The following is a 17,783-nucleotide window of genomic DNA, read 5'->3' on the forward strand; positions in this document are numbered from 1 at the left end:
TTATGGAAACGTCCATTCATGTTAGAATTCGTTACACACAATGTACAACTTTGGTTTCGTAATAAAAGGGTACTGAAAATATTTTGGCTGTTGGAGTTGGAGACAATACCAAAACTACGTTTTGAAATCCCTGAAATTTTCAGCAGAGAGAAAATTTAAAACGCAAAAATATTTACGTTCTGTCAATTCAATAATGATCAAAAAACATAGTATGTTCCATTAATTTGACATTATTGTTCGGAAGCTACGCTCCCGTCTACGTTACTGGGAAAAACTAATTCACTTTGATTAGGGTGTAAATAATCAGATATCTGTCACAATTCCATTCCAGTATTCTGTTCAAGATGCAATAAAGAACTAAGCATTTTTGTCAACAGTTGTGCTTGGATAATGAAATAATAGTTTTTCAATAATTTTGTTTAAAAAAACTTTATCATACAATAAAAATTCCGCCATATGCAATACTAACCTTGGAAGTTGCATGTATTGTGCCCAGCGCAGTGGCCTCTCTCTATAAATATATTCGAGTCGATAGCGCAACTTACCCTCAGACCGTTGCTTGCTGTTGCTTATAATCCATACTAAAGTGTCCACGGCACATTGGTTAAGAAGTCCGAAGTAGATTGGTAGCGGTTTATAGGAGAGGTTCCAAGTTTTCCAAGTATACACGCAATATCACGTATTTTGACTCAATATAATCATAACACTATTAATTTGCTAATTTATATAAAAATAATAACGGAAAGACAACAGCAATGACAATTTAACTGCTATGCTGCACGAGCTCATGGAACCTGTGTGTCATCCGGTTTTTAACAATAATTTTTAACAATAATTTCCAAAACATGTATTAGGTTGGATTCAACCAACGAAAATATACATTTTATTCGGGAGTAGTTTAACTAAAATTTATTTAAACGTAAATTATAAATAAACGTATTATAAATTATGTAATGAAATAAAAAGGACTTTTTGTAATCTAGCAATGAAACCGATTATTACGGAACGAGGAGTAGAGTTTTATTTACGAAGAGTGCTGTGTAAACAGAACTATGTCGCTATTGATTCACGCAAATTAAGTCCTAAATTGTTTTATAAATCATGGAGTGAATACTTTAAGTATTCAAATAGTATAGGATTTATTGGTGAAAACATGATTTTCCACTTCGCTCCTGACTTGGAAGCTAAGTAAAAATGAAGGAAAAGTGGAATGAGCACCGAGGGGGTTGGAATAGCCAAAACTCCATTACTGATTCAAACCATTTTACGGCGTAGCTTCTACAGTTAGTTACATGTTTCTATGTTAATAATATAAAATAACAATTGAGATTTGGCATTGTCTCGAGGTGGGTGGTGATGCAATTTGCGTTATGATGTCTATGGCGCGAATGACCACTTAACGCAAGGTGGGTCGTAAGCTAGTATACCCTACCATGCTAGTGAAAAAAAATGTTTTTTTAAATGTTATTTAATTCATTGTAATTATCTTGTATGTATGGATATATTATGTACTACTTAAATCTGATATTTTATATTGTAGGATATCCATACCTACAAATACGAGTATTTGGTTTTGTGTAAATGTTTTCGGTATATTGCATAGTTCATCAGTCATTCAGTATACAAACGAACATAATATGTTCGCTGATTTGGAAAATACCGAAGGCAAATCGATTATAATTCTATTTTTATCTATTTATCTTTCAGCTATCTTTCAGCTCACAGACTAGACGTCCACTGCTGGGCGTAGGCCTTCCCCAAGCCTCGACACAACGACCGGTCCAGCCTTGCCTGCTTCCAGCGGAATCCCGTGACCTTCAGGAGATCCACCTTGTGTGAGGCCTACCACGCTACAGCTTCCGGTACATGGTCGCCACTCCAGAACTTTTCAGCCTCAGCGACCATCTGTTTTACATACTACCAATGTACCCTGTCCACCGCCACTTCACCCTCGCAATTATTTGGGCTATGCTCCTCCGAATCTCCTCACTTCTGATTTGATCTCGCAGAAAAACTTCAAGAATAGCCCTCTCCATTGCTCTTAGGGTGACATTGAGCCTTCTGATAAGAGCTATTGTGAGCGACCACGTCTCAGTACTATTTCTCTGGCAACGCACACTGATCAAAGACTTTCGTCTTGAGTAATTTGTGATTCTACACAGCTATCGTAACGCTGTCCATCCGAATTGGATTCGACAATCTTTTCTTAGTATTTTATTATATGTATGAAATAATTAGGAAATATTTTTTCAATTAATTTTATTACTCTTAATTAAAATTACAGAATAATTAAATGTAGTACACAGTAATTAATGTCTTTGAAGATGAAGTAGTGTTTGAATACGCACAAAGGATGGATAAAATTCATGTTAAAGTTAAATAAAGGTCTAAGGAAAATTGTTGGTTTTATTCCCTCTAAATTACGGCTTAGCGGCCATTTCGGACGTTCCTCGTTGAATATCTTTTCGCAAATTATTCAATTTTACCTTAGGCGTGAATTTTTTTATATGCCGTGAGATTTCCAATTTTCGTGTTTCATTATCTCAATGCCGGAATTATAAATCGTTTAAAAAGATATTGTGCAAATATTGGTTGATTGCTCATTATCTGAAACAATTAATACGGATTTCAGTAGGTAACGTGCTTGTTGTTTTTATTAAAATTAACTCATTAAAACGCATATTGTGCTTTAAAGAAAAATACTTTTATAGCTTAACTAGCGACCCGCCCTCGCTTCGCTTCGGAAAATGTAATTTATTATTGATTTCTCCACTATTTAATGGATGTTATTATAAAATATAAACATACCTCTTCAATCACTCTATCTATTAAAAAAAACCACATCAAAATCCGTTGCGTAGTTTTAAAGATTTAAACATGCATAGGGATATAGGGACAGATTGAAAGACAGCGACTGACAGAAAGCGACTTTGTTTTATACTATGTACCTAATGATGGCCGATCCTTCGGCTGGTCGTAGGACCGTCGAGGCGATTCACCCGGTTCTTGTGAACTGGGTGAATCGTGACAGAGGACGCCTCACTTTCCGGCTCACGCAGGTGCTCACTGGGCATGGTTGCTTCGGTGAGTTCCTGCACCGGATCGGAGCCGAGCCGACGGCAGAGTGCCACCATTGTGGTTGCGACTTGGACACGGCGGAGCACACGCTCGTCGCCTGCCCCGCATGGGAGGGGTGGCGCCGTGTCCTCGTCGCAAAAATAGGAAACGACTTGTCGTTGCCGAGTGTTGTGGCATCGATGCTCGGTGACGACGAGTCGTGGAAGGCGATGCTCGACTTCTGCGAGTGCACCATCTCGCAGAAGGAGGCGGCGGGGCGCGTTAGAGACGCGCAAGCCCGCCGCCGTCGAGCGGGGGCCAGGGAGGCGGATCTCGCCCAAGCCCTGGCGCTCTAAGTGTTTCGGGTCCCCCTCATATGTCGGTTTGGGGACCGGCGAGGGGGACCTAAGAAGACGTCGTGCAAGCTGCTCTGCACGCGTTTTACGCAAGAGTATCCGGGTGATGGAAGGCCGGCTATCCTCGTCCCACGCTGGTTCTGACCCAGCGGGGTATTCCGTAGGATAGCTCACTCTAACCGGCGCCATCTAGGCGGGCTCCGGATAGCCTGCCGACCGAGAGGACTGGTGGTCGTGGCGCCGACGACCGCCAGTCCGGCGTCCCGAGGGGGAGGGTGATGGAAGAGATGTGCTCCGCACTAAACACTTCACTTTCCCCCCTTTGTCTACGACTCGTAAAATTCGAAGTAAATACCATGTTATACTATGTATATCCAACGCTATCTGTTAGTATTAGGAATAGGAGGTTGAGGTAATGATTTTTTTTGCAGACAACCGATTAAAGAAGATAAAATTGATATTTATTATTTATATTGAATTACTACGATGACACATAATATTATGTAGGTTTGGAACTTACTTATAAACACAGTACGCATTTACATTGTTTAATTTAAGGACAAGAAATTTATAATGTTAGCATTCCAATTGATTTTCAAGAATTGTGTGTGGAGTTTGTTGTTGACAAATTCCCCAATCGACAATTTGCGTTACATGAACACTGAGGAGAATCAGGCGCAAAATCGATACACGTTCTTAGAGAAATGTACCTGAACTGTAAAAGTGATTTTTTTTATTGCCTAGATTTGTGGACGAGCTCACAGCCCACCTGGTGTTAAGTGGTTACTGGAGCCCATAGACATCTACAACGTAAATGCGCCACACACCTTAAAGTACTTCACTTTAAGGTAAGAAAGAAAGTAAAGTGAAAGAATAAAAGAGTAAAATAGTGCATGAATTTCTTCCTGCCTTTAATTTTAACACAAGGCGTTGGTTTTGAGATAGCGAAACAGTGAACTGACGCGTTGTTTCTGGGTCATACCGATAAGCTTACGACAATCCGGCAGCTTTCTCTATCTCTCTAACGCGTTAGAAGCGTTAAAAGAGAATTAACAATTTGTCAAGTTCCTTACTATTTTCCACCATTTTATGGGGTCTTGTACAAAATGTATACCTTCCGAACGGTGCTAGCGTACAATATGCGTTCGAACTTAATCCAAGAAAACCTCATTTGTAACCTTAACATGACAGCTTGTCATAAAAATGATATCATACCATGGCACAATTTGAGACAATTTTTTCGTACCTTCGTAAGATTGTACGAAAAAAATAATTAAAAGATCCCGCTCACGCAAAAGCCTACAATCTAAATCCCTTCTTAAATAATTCTCTATTATCTAAGTTGTTTTTTCAAGCTGAAACATAGTCTGCAAGCTGTAACGACCGTTAAAGTTCGTTCGTACGTTCCTTTTTTTGTCAACCAACTTATTCGAGCGTGCTTGGTTTCGTTTAGGGGTCGTCTCAGATAGGCTTTTTATTTTCCAATATTATTTGAATTATATCAATTGATTCTTTCAGCTCCAGTCGACATTTAATTCGTACTAAACAATCAAATAAAAATCTTATCAATACACAGAAGCTTTAACAATGCAATATTTTATTTTAAGGCGAGATGAGATATAGTTTAATAACTTTAAAAAAAACAGGCAAATAACTAAAAAAATGTTTGCATCTTTTTTATATTCCGTACAAATTGGTAAGGCTGGTATAAGAGCGATGTAATGAGCGAGGTAATGTTTGTATTGTCATCGGTCCTTGATGCGTGTGCAAATTTTCAAGTTAATCAGACGTCTTCAAGTCAATGAAAATGATTTTTCTTTTTATACAACAAACAATCTGACAAATGAAACTACGAACATACCTACATACATTTATATATACTCAATTGTAAAACGTAGTTTATCGTCATCATCATCATCAGCAACTCTAACGCATATATTCAGAGGTTAAGTTCAAGCTTTTTAAACAATTCCGAGATCAGAATCAATACCGAAAAGAAAAAGTGCCGGATCAGCGTAATTTCGGTAGTAGTGTGTAGAAAATTAGGAAATCTTGTTAGAGAAGATGCGCGAGCAAATTACGGCTTATCTCTCGAGTTGCGGAAAACACATGAGACAACTATTGGTATAAATCCCTAACTTGGTATATATAACTTTGTTTATCGAAGATGATTGTGCTCTGCCACTATACTATGTAAGTACCTATAAAATAACTTTATTTATATGGAGTGATGGTGAGTGATTACCGTCTCTCGTGGATGTCAGCAATGCGAGGGACCTACAAGACGCTTGACGAAGGACGTGTCATACCACTCGGTAAACGTACCCCCTTTTATTTATTAAGTCAAATACAAGTAACTATTATTACATATAGAGGGACTCCCAATCGAGAACCTTCGTCTTGTTTTTTTCTTAAGTAGACACGTGAACAAGCTCAAGGCCCACTGATTTTTTTGTTTGAGCTTGGTCAAAGAATACAAACATTCAGAAATTTAAATGAATAGTTGAAATAACTGAAAATTTTGCAAAATAAAAATAAACTCTTGTTTATTGTAAATAGCCGTACAGTTTTTCAATTCAAGACCCCGCTGGAGATACTAGTAGTTTATTTTTAAATCGTGTCTCCGGTGATGTCTGCGCGACATTTCTAGGACGTAGAACCTCCTCCAGTCTAGACACAAATAGTCTCGACTATTTAACATGAGTGGTACTAAATGAGAATAAATATAACTATACAAATACTGAAAAATGTGGTACTTTCTTGTACGAGTATAGCAGACTTTTTTATATTAGGATTTTCAAGTTAACTAAAAAAATCATCTAGTTAACAAAATGATACTTCGAAAATGTTAATATTGGTGGATTAAAAAAGAAACATATTTAAATTCTTCTCTTTTCGTAGACGGACAAACGAGACATTACGATGTCTCATCACCACAGATCATAGTTCTATCATAGTCCTATGATCTGTGCTCATCACGAATGTCGCCACCCATTTTGAGTCACGAGCCCAAAGACACAAATTGTAATTTGTAATGACTGTGTTAAAGATTTAAAAAAAGAAATAGGTCGAAAGGGTTAAAATAAATATGATACGTAAATACATGCTTACATGATATTAATACACATTATATACCTATACATTACACGTCAAATAAAACTATAAAGAGTAAGAGTAAGAATAATTTGATTGTAGTTTATGAGCAAAATTGAAACATTTTTGAGACACCCACCTCCGAATGTGGTGAATAGAGACGAATTAAATTCTTTCTTATTTTATTATTTATTTGAATTCTATGTTTTAAAACTAAACTTTCGAAAATGATAAATAATTATACTTAACTTAGTTATATTTATGATTCGCCTTTCGATTATGACTAAAATAATTTGATGAATTATATTTTCAATGGTTGTTACATTTCAAAACCGAAAAAATTACACTGAAAAATGAATGATGTGTTTCTGAATAGCGACGATGGTGATAAAGTACTTTTCGAGCCGAGAAATTCTCAATAGGGGACACAATAAAACCCAAAAAGAAATCCAATCCAAATGTGGCAATCTTTCCGCTTTAAATGGTCGTATATTCATTCAATGCAATTGTAAATACGATCAAAATAGGCTCTAGCAACTTCTTGACACCGATGAAGCTTGAACTCTTTCATCCATCTATCTATTCAATAAATAAATAAAAGTATTAGCAAATCAAATTATAACAGACTAGCGAAAAGACAAAATTAAACATCTATATCAAGAGCAGTTAAAGCTCCAAACCACAAGACAATCTGGCAAGTGATTCATCGTTCTCATGCCTCGTCACGTTCGTTGTCCTATTTGCGCTCTTGCGCTATGCAGACTTTGTGGTCAGTTAGTCGGACTCGGTTTTTACTAGGGATGTACGATTTTTGTATTGAACGAAATGGATCATATATGAGGCCGTCAGCGCAAAAGTGGCCTAAGCTTACCATAGTTAGTATGGAGATAATGAGATTCGAATTTACCTTTACAATACTTCATAGAAAAAAAAATACGCGTTAAAGTTATGTTTACAAAGGCATCTGCTATCTATAGATATAACTAGGGATAGGCCGATTTTGCATTAAAATTTGTTGTGTTTAAATAAATTGCAATACATAAGCACGAATATGAATTGTGGGTTAGGCCACTTTTGCGCTGACTGTCTCATATATTGAATCGATTCTCCGACCGGACTGCATGACCAACGATATTCATGTCCTATGGCTAGGTAACGTATTAAGTGATTGTGATGTATACTTTGGCATTTTTGTTCATTATCCACAAATTGATGAGACAATTCAGCAATCTATATTTCATAAAGCGTACGTCTAAATAGTAAATAGGAAAGGGAAAAAAGAATTGCTTAATTCGGATAATTAATTTAATTTGGTATTCGTCTGATTAAGAAATCTCCACGATCTTGAATTGCATTGAAAATCGGTGTTGTAATGAGTAGATTCAAAAAAATAGCCCAATCATAAGAGTGAATTGGATCTTCATATAATTATTTGTATTATAAATCAGTACTCTGTGTTTCGTTTCGGCGACTATGCGTGTATTTTTTTTGTTAGATTGATTTGTGCTCTTCGTTATCAGGCTTAAGAATAGTGCTCAAAGTTCGTTACTTTAATCATGATGTCATTCCAGAATAATGTTACGAATCTCATAGCTCTCTCAATTGTGAAAACTTTAAATTTCGACTCGAATACAATGGAACCTGAATATTTTGTGGTTAACTATAGTAAGTATTTTTAAAATACGAAGAAGAGAATATTTTTATAGAGCTTACTTACTAAGATAAGCATTTTTACATATTTTCAAATTACATTTTGAACATTCAGAACGTTTACAAATAACATAATTACTTCTTTAATATAGAAACGTATAAGTAGTATTTTGATCCTAACGACAAAAAAACTGCATTGTCACTTGATTGAGCAGTTTTACCCCTACCCCCCGAATAGATGCTTTTGTACATCCACCGCTCCTCCGACATAAAGATAACCCTCCACGTTCCTATGGCGAATAGCCGCTCTTGAAATAACTTCTCGAAAAGACATCGTAATATCGGGATTCAGGACTATCAAACGAACTCTCGGATAATGGCATCTATTCGGATGTTCCTGCACCAGAAAGATCAAGTGTCTGGGAGTTATCCTGGACGCATCCACGACCTGCGTTGTGAACCTTGGTTTACAGAAACAGAGCGCTGAGTTTCTCGCTGAGTTTCTCGCTGGGTCTTCTCAGTGGGTGAAGATTCCTGTGAGCCTTGAGTTATTAGGTCTCGGTGAAACGCTTGGGTAATTGTTAGGCAAACTTTCTCTCCTGGCTGAGCTCTTGAAATTTCTCATCAGGCCAGCTAAGTGGTAAGGTATCTGGATCGGCAGCAATATTTCCATTCCAAATAATACAATACATAATTCCGATATAGTAAGAGTCTATCTGGGTAGCGAGATAAGTTATCTAACAAAAATCCTAATTTAAACTTGAAATAATATTTTCTGAAAAACGTTTTTAAAATCCCGCGCGGCTTAATTTGTCTCAACTGAGTAGGGTCGTAATGTTTGAAACAAAAGAGCCAATAGAGGCTTAGTAAATATTCTCTACAGTTAATAGATTCATAAAGGCAGAACAATTACATAGTTGCGTTTATTCCAAGCGGTCATTAATACACAAAGATTTTTCTTACATTTACGTTTCCATTATTGGTGTCTTCATCATGGTTTTGCTATAAATTTATGATTCTCCCATAATTTTCTATCATCTTCTTTTAATAAAAAATATTACTAGTACACATTATTTGTTTGAAAATATTCTCAATGTTATTTTTCAACGGTGATCGTCAATCGTTTTAAAAAAGCAAGATATGTATTAAACAAAAACATAACTGTTTGTTTTGACATTGAAGTTGCAAAACATTGTTTTAGAATTCAGTATCCGAACTAAACTCAATAAAACTAGGCAAGTTGCCCGAGTCAGTTGGTCAAACTTCCCTACCGCTCGCTCTCCTAATTCTACAATTCAGTGTCAAACAGAACTGCAGACCTAGAAATCAAAGTTTGTTATTCTATCTAAAATGTTAATTTGACTTATTAACACTTAGTGTATATAACTAGTCAGGTCATAAGTATTGTCACACAGTAAAAACTTTTCTTTTAGAATGCTGGCCACAAAAAAGTTTATTGAATTCGAATTTCGAATTGTTCATGAAAATAAAAATGTATACTTTTAGAATTTTACTCATTTTTAAATATGGAGTGGAACCTTAAAGAAGACCGTGTTGCAGTTATTGCGTTGCATCGTTGCGGTTACGCGCCAATTCAAATTTTTAACATACTGTAAAATTTGAATATAACCAAAAGATTCGTTTATCGTACCATCAAATGATACAATGAAGACTCTAGTGTAGATGACAGGTCAAGAAGTGGTCGCCCTCGGTCTGTTAGGACTCCAGCAGTGATAAAAGCTGTGAAGGCGCGAATTCAAAGAAATCCCAAACGTAAGCAGAAACTGTTGGCCCTTCAGATGGGTTTAAGCAGAACCACGGTGAAAAGGGTGTTAAATGAAGACTTAGGGCTTCGGGCATATCGAAGAAAAACAGGACATCGTTTGAATGCTCGTCTAATGGACCTGAGACTGAAGAGATGCCGCGCTTTGTTGAAGCGGTACGCGGGAAAAAAATATCGGGAAATTCTTTTTTCGGATGAAAAAATTTTTACCGTAGAAGAGAGCTACAACAAACAAAATGATAAGGTGTACGCACACAGTAGTGAAGAAGCGAGCAACCGTATTCCGCGTGTCCAACGAGGTCATTTTCCATCCTCGCTCATGGTATGGTTGGGAGTTTCTTATTGGGGCTTAACAGAGGTACATTTTTGTGAGAAAGGTGTAAAAACGAATGCAGTTGTGTATCAAAATACAGTCCTGACGAACCTGTTTCTCATACCATGTTCAATAACAGGCACTGGGTATTCCAACAAGATTCGGCGCCAGCTCATAGAGCGAAGAGCACACAAGACTGGCTGGCGGCGCGTGAAATCGACTTCATCCGGCACGAAGACTGGCCCTCCTCCAGTCCAGATTTGAATCCGTTAGATTACAAGATATGGCAATACTTGGAGAAAAAGGCGTGCTCAAAGCCTCATCCCAATTTGGAGTCAATCAAGACATCCTTGATTAAGGCAGCTGCCGATATTGACATGAACCTCGTTCGTGCTGCGATAGACGACTGGCCACGCAGATTGAAGGCCTGTATTCAAAATCACTGATTGAATAAACTTTAGTGTCATAAGAATCTATGTTTTGTTAAATTCATTTTGGTATATGAATGGTTACATAATGAATAAGCTTGTTTCAATTATTTTACATTAAACATGTGACAGAATTTATGACCTGACTAGGTATAAAATGTAATAAACATGATAATATATTAAAAAAATATTAATTTACGTATTCACGTTTTGTGAAAATTGTTCTAAATATTGATGTAAAATTTGAGCGTCTAAAATAATTATGATTTGAATTTGAACGGAATTTCAAATAAGAATGATAATGTTCCTTTTAGTTTTAGAAAAATCCTATATATCTGGAAAAGAATTCGGGTTATCTGAAAGAAACAAAATTATTTTAAGATTTAAATAAAACAGTTAATCCCCTCTGCATTTTACTACAGCAGCATTCGCCACAAGAGCTAAGTACTAATTGCTAAAAAAAAAATACTGTAAGATATTTACTGGTGTAAGATATTTACTATTTATTTTTTACTGGTGGTAGGACCTCTTGTGAGTCCGCGCAGGTAGGTACCACCGCTCTGCCTATTTCTGCCGTGAAGCAGTAATGCGTTTCGGTCTGAAGGGTGGGGCAGCCGTTGTAACTATACTGAGATCTTAGAACTTATATCTCAAGGTGGGTGGCGCATTTACGTTGTAGATGTCTATGGGCTCCAGTAACCTCTTAACGCCGGGTGGGCTGTGAGCTCGTCCACCCATCTAAGCAATAAAAAAAAAAGATATTTTGACAACAAAATAATACAAAAAATTAAATATATTTTTTTTAAATTAATCAATTATAGTTTTAAATATTTAAGATGTTACAGAATATTATTAAATCGAAGTGCATTATTGCTTCGTGACAGAAATAAATAAATAATTTGCCAGTGCTCGCTGAACAAATCGAACCGTCTCTATTTTTAATGTTGCGGGCTTTATTTTAAATACCGCTACTCATTGAATATTCAGTGATTCAGTTTGAATATTAGGTAAATTATTAAACTTAGTGTCTCTTCAATTAAATAGGTCACGACTAGTATTGCCAAACATAGTGTACGAATTTGCTGGACATTTATAATCAAAAAGCAGAATTGAGATAAAAAACGGTAACTAATTAATGTATGGGGAGGAGAAAAATAATGTTCGATTCACCTCTTATAATAAATCCGTAAATTATAGTAAGGCTAGCGGGATAATCTCAAAGGGCTTGAGATTTAAGTATTATGTAAATTTAAGTTTTAAGCAATCAAATCAATTTCTAGTCAATTATTTTGGACACGTTGTCCGCTGTTAGAAATCCGATGGTAGAAAACCTATTTAAAATGTGTTATCTATATATTAATACGTGAAGCAAAAACTTTGTATCCCTTTTTACGAAAATTGCGCTGATGGAGGAGTATGAAATTTTCCACACCTATAGGGAATATAGAGAAGAAGTGCACAATGCTAATATTTTTTTAAAATAATGAATAAAAGATACATTAAATCAATAAAGAAAACATTACACACACTACTTACCATGTATTTGACGCACACACGCATGCATACTATTTATTGTCAAACTTTTGTTCTTAACGTCTGTTGTCAAATTGAGAATATATTAAATATTGTTTGTCTTTGTTAATAATTTTTATAGTGTAATCTTGGCGAAATTTGTGATTATAGAAGTATAAAATACAATCATAATAGTGTACAAACTTACAATTCCAATTAATTATAGTCGAATTTCGACTACTGCGGGACCTCTAGTCTATATATCAATAGGTGAAGCAAAAACTTTGTATCCCTTTTTACGAAAATTGCGCGGACGGAGGAGTATGAAATTTTCTACACTTATAGAGAATATAGAGAAGAAGTGCACATTGCTGTTTTTTTTTTAAATAATGCATAAAAGATACATTAAATCAATAAAGAAAACATTACACACACTACATACCATGTATTTGACGCACACACGCATACATACTATTTATTGTCAAACTTTGAATAAATTCCTTTTGTTTGACATTTAGTAAATGTAGTAGTTGACATTTGGATCTGCGAGATATTTAGTGTTGTAGATATCCTAGCAAAAAAAAACACGTGTGGCACTCGGGGACTGCCGCGGTAAGATACAGGTCCACGTATTGATATAGCCAAAGTATCAGTGAGCATGTTAATATTTTAGATAACTTAAATGTGTGATACTCATTTGTCGACGAAAACTTAAATATTCATACTATTTAAGTTCTATTCTATTTAAGTTCTCCTACAATAACACGTACTTATGAAGAGAAGATTTTAGGACTGAATTCCAAAGACAGAAACCACTGAGTTTCCTACCGCATATTCTCAGTAGTCTCGACGGTGGCGGATTCTGCGAAGCACTGCTCATGCTAGGACTCGTGACAGCAAATTCTCTTAGGTTGAGTCCGTGAGCTCACCCTCCCGCCCGCGCATAGCTGGAATAGCCCCTCAGGCCACAGGACAGCAATAATATTAAAATTTGGCATTTAATTTTTCTAAGTAAACTTTAACCACGTTCAAACACCGCACCGTTTATAGGTGTCATATTTTCGATTCCTTTAATACTATTATGTAGACGCATATTTAATTTTCCATGCGCTTTTTTTTCAGAGATTTTACATTGCAAAATCTATTAATTTCTTTCCGTGGTGGCATGATGTATCACAGAATCTTACGACGATAACATGATACGAACTTATTTGAACCCTACTGAGTTAGATCAACATTAATTAATCTAATTCCTATCATTAAAAAATAATCTACAAATAAAAAAAAAGAAAATATAAATCTAAATTGCCATTTCAGTTCGGCTAAAGCTGGCGAAGATTAAAAACGTCCCTGAAAACAATTTAAATGTTAAAATCCTCAAAGGACGCAGCACAAAAATAACAGACGTACATAATTGTCGGGACGAAGTCATACTCGGCCTCAACCAGCTTTGTGGGTTTATTACCATCTAACGCTTTTGTCTCGAGGTGACCATGCCGCTCATACGGATTAGCATTCTTTTTGCGTTCCATCTCTAATTTTTGTTGTTCGGTTTGGGGAAATTCTGTATCCACGTACATACATACCTAAATTATTTCATTAGATAGACTTACGTTACATAATATAATAGTCTACAGATTAGGCAATAATGTAGATTATTTTGTATAAGTCTTTAATATTTAGTAATGACAATATAAAATTTTTGCTCAAAATATATTTTAACACACATATGTTTGGCACATACAATAATATTAAAGATTCCGATAAACGTTTTTAATGAGACCATACCGGAAGTAAAAACGGGATTAAAGTACTAACCTACCGTTAATAAAAATAAATATTAATTTTGTAATGAATTTGTAATTAATTCTTCTTTTTCCGAGTACGTCTCTTAATTTTTGAAGGTCATCAAGCTAGTCTTGAAGGCTGTTCTTTGACCACTCGTACAACTTCTCCAACAGAACGGAATTAAACAGTCGTGTCATATGAGACACGACTGCTTCGGGGAAGTGGATGAATGCTAGGGGAGGGATACAGTCCTAAACCGGCGCCTTGCGCCTCTTCATTCGCTTGATGAAGAGACGCAGTTCGGTGAGAGTGATGCATTCATCCTCTCCCTACGGTGGTACCGGGGAAGAGAGTAGGCTTGCTAATCTCTCTTTCATCGATTGCTGGAATGCGGCCTCCGAAGGTGCAGAATCATTTGGAGCGAACTGCCGTTCCAGCGATCCGATATTGGAAAGGTGCCAATTTCCCGGCAGGGATAGGAGAAAGCCCTCCAGTTAACATTCGATCACCTTGTTGTCGCACGTGGGCAAGTTGTTCGAGCGGCTGCTGCTCAGAAGAGTCTCGCCGCACATCCGTCTCAAACCCGTGCAATCCGGGTTCCGTAGCGGTCAATCGACAACGCTGCAATTGGTCTGCGTTCTGCTCCACTCTGCAGATCAATCCAACGTGCACCAGTATACGGTGGCAGTATTTCTCCATATCGAGAAAGCCTTTGACCGTATCTGGCATGTGGGACTGGTCTACAAGCTGCGGAACAAGGACCTCCAGAATGCCTACGTGAGGCTGCTGGGGTCGTTCCTAAAGGGTAGAACTTGGCTTGTCGCAGTCGAGGGTGCCAAGTCATCGGTGCGCCCAATCACGACTGGTTTTCCTCAGGGTAGTATCCTGTCACCTATCCTCTACGCTGTCTACACCAATGACATTCCAACGCTCGAGGGCAACCTCCGAGCTTGGAAAGCCGACTTGAAGTGTGCGCTGTTGGCCGATGAAAGCGTTACTTCGCGTCGACAAACTTCCTCTCTGTGGCCATATCGAGGATACAGAGGTTATTGGACTTACTGCCGGAGGTCGGAGCAGGGCGTTACGTCAGAAATGACGTAATCGCTCTTGATCTGGGAGTGGAGTCGCTCAAGGAGTTGGTTCGGAGGCTAGCTCGTGCTATGTACGAACGGACTGACGGTGGACCCCACGAGCACCTCCATAACATTACACACTTGCACCTCAGACTACCTGATGGTCGGGCGCTACCGAGGGAGCTTCTGCAACCTCTGCTATGGTGTGATAGTCAGCTTAAGCGGAATGAAATGTGAGCGCTCATAATCAATGCCCCCCAGGGAACTAGGCTGTCAACACACTCGTCATTCCCTCCAAATTGTTGGGGTGCCCCCCTTTGGGGACTTTTTTCCATTGCGGGCAATCCAAAGACGTAAAATAAAAATAAAAACGAATGTTACTTTTGTGATAGTTTCTGGATGCGATAACACCACCACTTGTGTTTATTTTCGGAAACTGTAATTGAATTAAGTAGTTCTTAAATAAAGACTTCAATAATGTCGGTCAAAAATGAACATCAACAAAATAAAAGATTTATATGTTTATTTGAACCACACAATTTTTCAAAACCTTACTTTTTACTAGTACAGAGTACAATAATGTTAAGGTATTTTTACTACGTTCTAAATTTAGGTTTAAAATGGAGGAAAATTTTGATTTCATTTAAGGTGGTTTTATTAAAAAACAAAAGCCTGGAAGCTGATAGATATAAAACAGCGTCTAATTTAATGAACCAGAGATCCTTTTTGCAGAACGAATAATGCAAAATTACATACTTCCTGTGTTCGATTTTAGGTGAAAATGTGTGGAAATGCTGTTTTCTAGTAGATCGAAATTTGGCACTGAGCCGAGATGGTGGCATTGCATAAGGTACCTTTTGTCGCAGAATTATACTCGTTAAATTCTTGTTTATTTCCAAAAATATATGGCTGTTGTATGACTTTAAATTGATTGACTATAAATTGAACACGTACATACGTATGTTAAATTCACTCTGATCTCATCCATACACAATATTAGAAGCCTTCGTGTTCAGAACATAAAACATTTATAGCATTAGAAGGTTAATTGTTAAACTATTGAGGGTATTATCTATTCTTGACATTGATATATAAAAACCTAAGATACACAGTTTCATACAAAAGTAGCACTCGAAACTGTCCCGGGACACTGACCAATTATATCTACGTAGTTATAGTTAACTATAAACATATCTTTTGCAAATTCAACTTTACGCGCATTGTTTAAAGTTGTTTTTTTTTTGCTCATTTTATTCGTACGTTTTTGAGACGCTGAGTACATCTTGGGTTTTTTAATACATCAATGATTCTTGATAAAAACTCATGAATGTGGTTGTTACTTTGGTTTTCCCTGTGTTCATTCACAAGTATTAGAATCATAGAACATCGAGATTTCCATAAAGTTTATAATCACCACTGCGTTCATCATCATCATCATCATCATCAGCCTGCGGCAGTCCACTGCTGGACATAGGCCTCCCCCAAATAGAAAAAAAAAAAAAAAAAAAAAAAAAAAACCTGCGTTCGGTTCTAGTATATTATGGGAGCTTATCAAGCTTGTACGATGGAAAAAAGTTCTAGCTGTCTCATAGCACAATAATAATAATAACTGTAATATATCGGGTGTGCTTTTTTTCAAATGAATTTCGTACAAATTGCAAAGAATTCCTCTTGCTATGCAAAAAAAAGAATTGATTATTATAATAAAGATTGATATTTATATATTTCATATTATAAATTTATAATTTTATGATGCTGATGTTTTCATTTCATTATGATTGAATGAACAGAGGAAAATTTTGTTTGTTTCGAAATTAGGTTCAATTTAAGGTAACAACTTGTTGAACTTCAATTCTATATTGGAAATTTATCTTAAATTATGTAAATTTGTCGGTTTTTCTAATATAATCAGGTCCGTCTTCACGTGTGTTGATAATAGTTGAAAATGTACTGTATGTACTTTATGTACTTATATATATATATATTTACTTTTAAATGCCTTTATAGGAAAATAAGCCTACGGCCCATCTAGTGAGTGATCATTACTGTCGCCCATAAGCATAGTCAAGCCGCTGTTTACTTCTGGATAAATGTTTTTAAACGTTCATTACACACATTTTTTTATTACTTAGATGGTTGAACGAGCTCACAGCCCACCTGGTGTTAGGTGGTTACGAGCCCATAGACATCTACAACGTAAATGCGCCCCGCACCTTGAGATATAAGTTCTAAAGTCTCAAGTATAGTTACAACGGCTGTCCCACCCTTCAAACCGAAACGCATTACTGCTTCACGGCAGAAATAGGCAAGGCGGTGTTACCTTCCCGCGCGGACTCACAAGAGGTCCTACCACCAGTAATTACGCAAATTATAATTATACACACATAATAAATATAAAATATATACATGTTTGAAATATGAGTGGAGTTATTTTGTAAATCGTATCCACATATTATTTATTGTGTTTCGATTATTATTAATATGAAATTTGCCCAACGGACATTTTATCGTGACCTAAATTAAATTGACCTTTTTATACCGTTGACCAAAAAGGTCTATCAATCAATCTAATAAGTGGCTTTATTAACAACCGATTCCAAGCAGATTTCACTAAAAGCCACTTTAATCCACTTAAGCATAAATTCAAAGAGGTCCCCTGAGATCAGACGGTAAAAAAGCAGTATCTTGAAGCTCCGTCGACGTAAATAGACCTGAATAATCCTTGTAAAA

This window comes from Bombyx mandarina, chromosome 09 (assembly GCF_030267445.1).
Source record: "Bombyx mandarina strain Sakado chromosome 09, ASM3026744v2".
Taxonomy (NCBI): domain Eukaryota; kingdom Metazoa; phylum Arthropoda; class Insecta; order Lepidoptera; family Bombycidae; genus Bombyx; species Bombyx mandarina.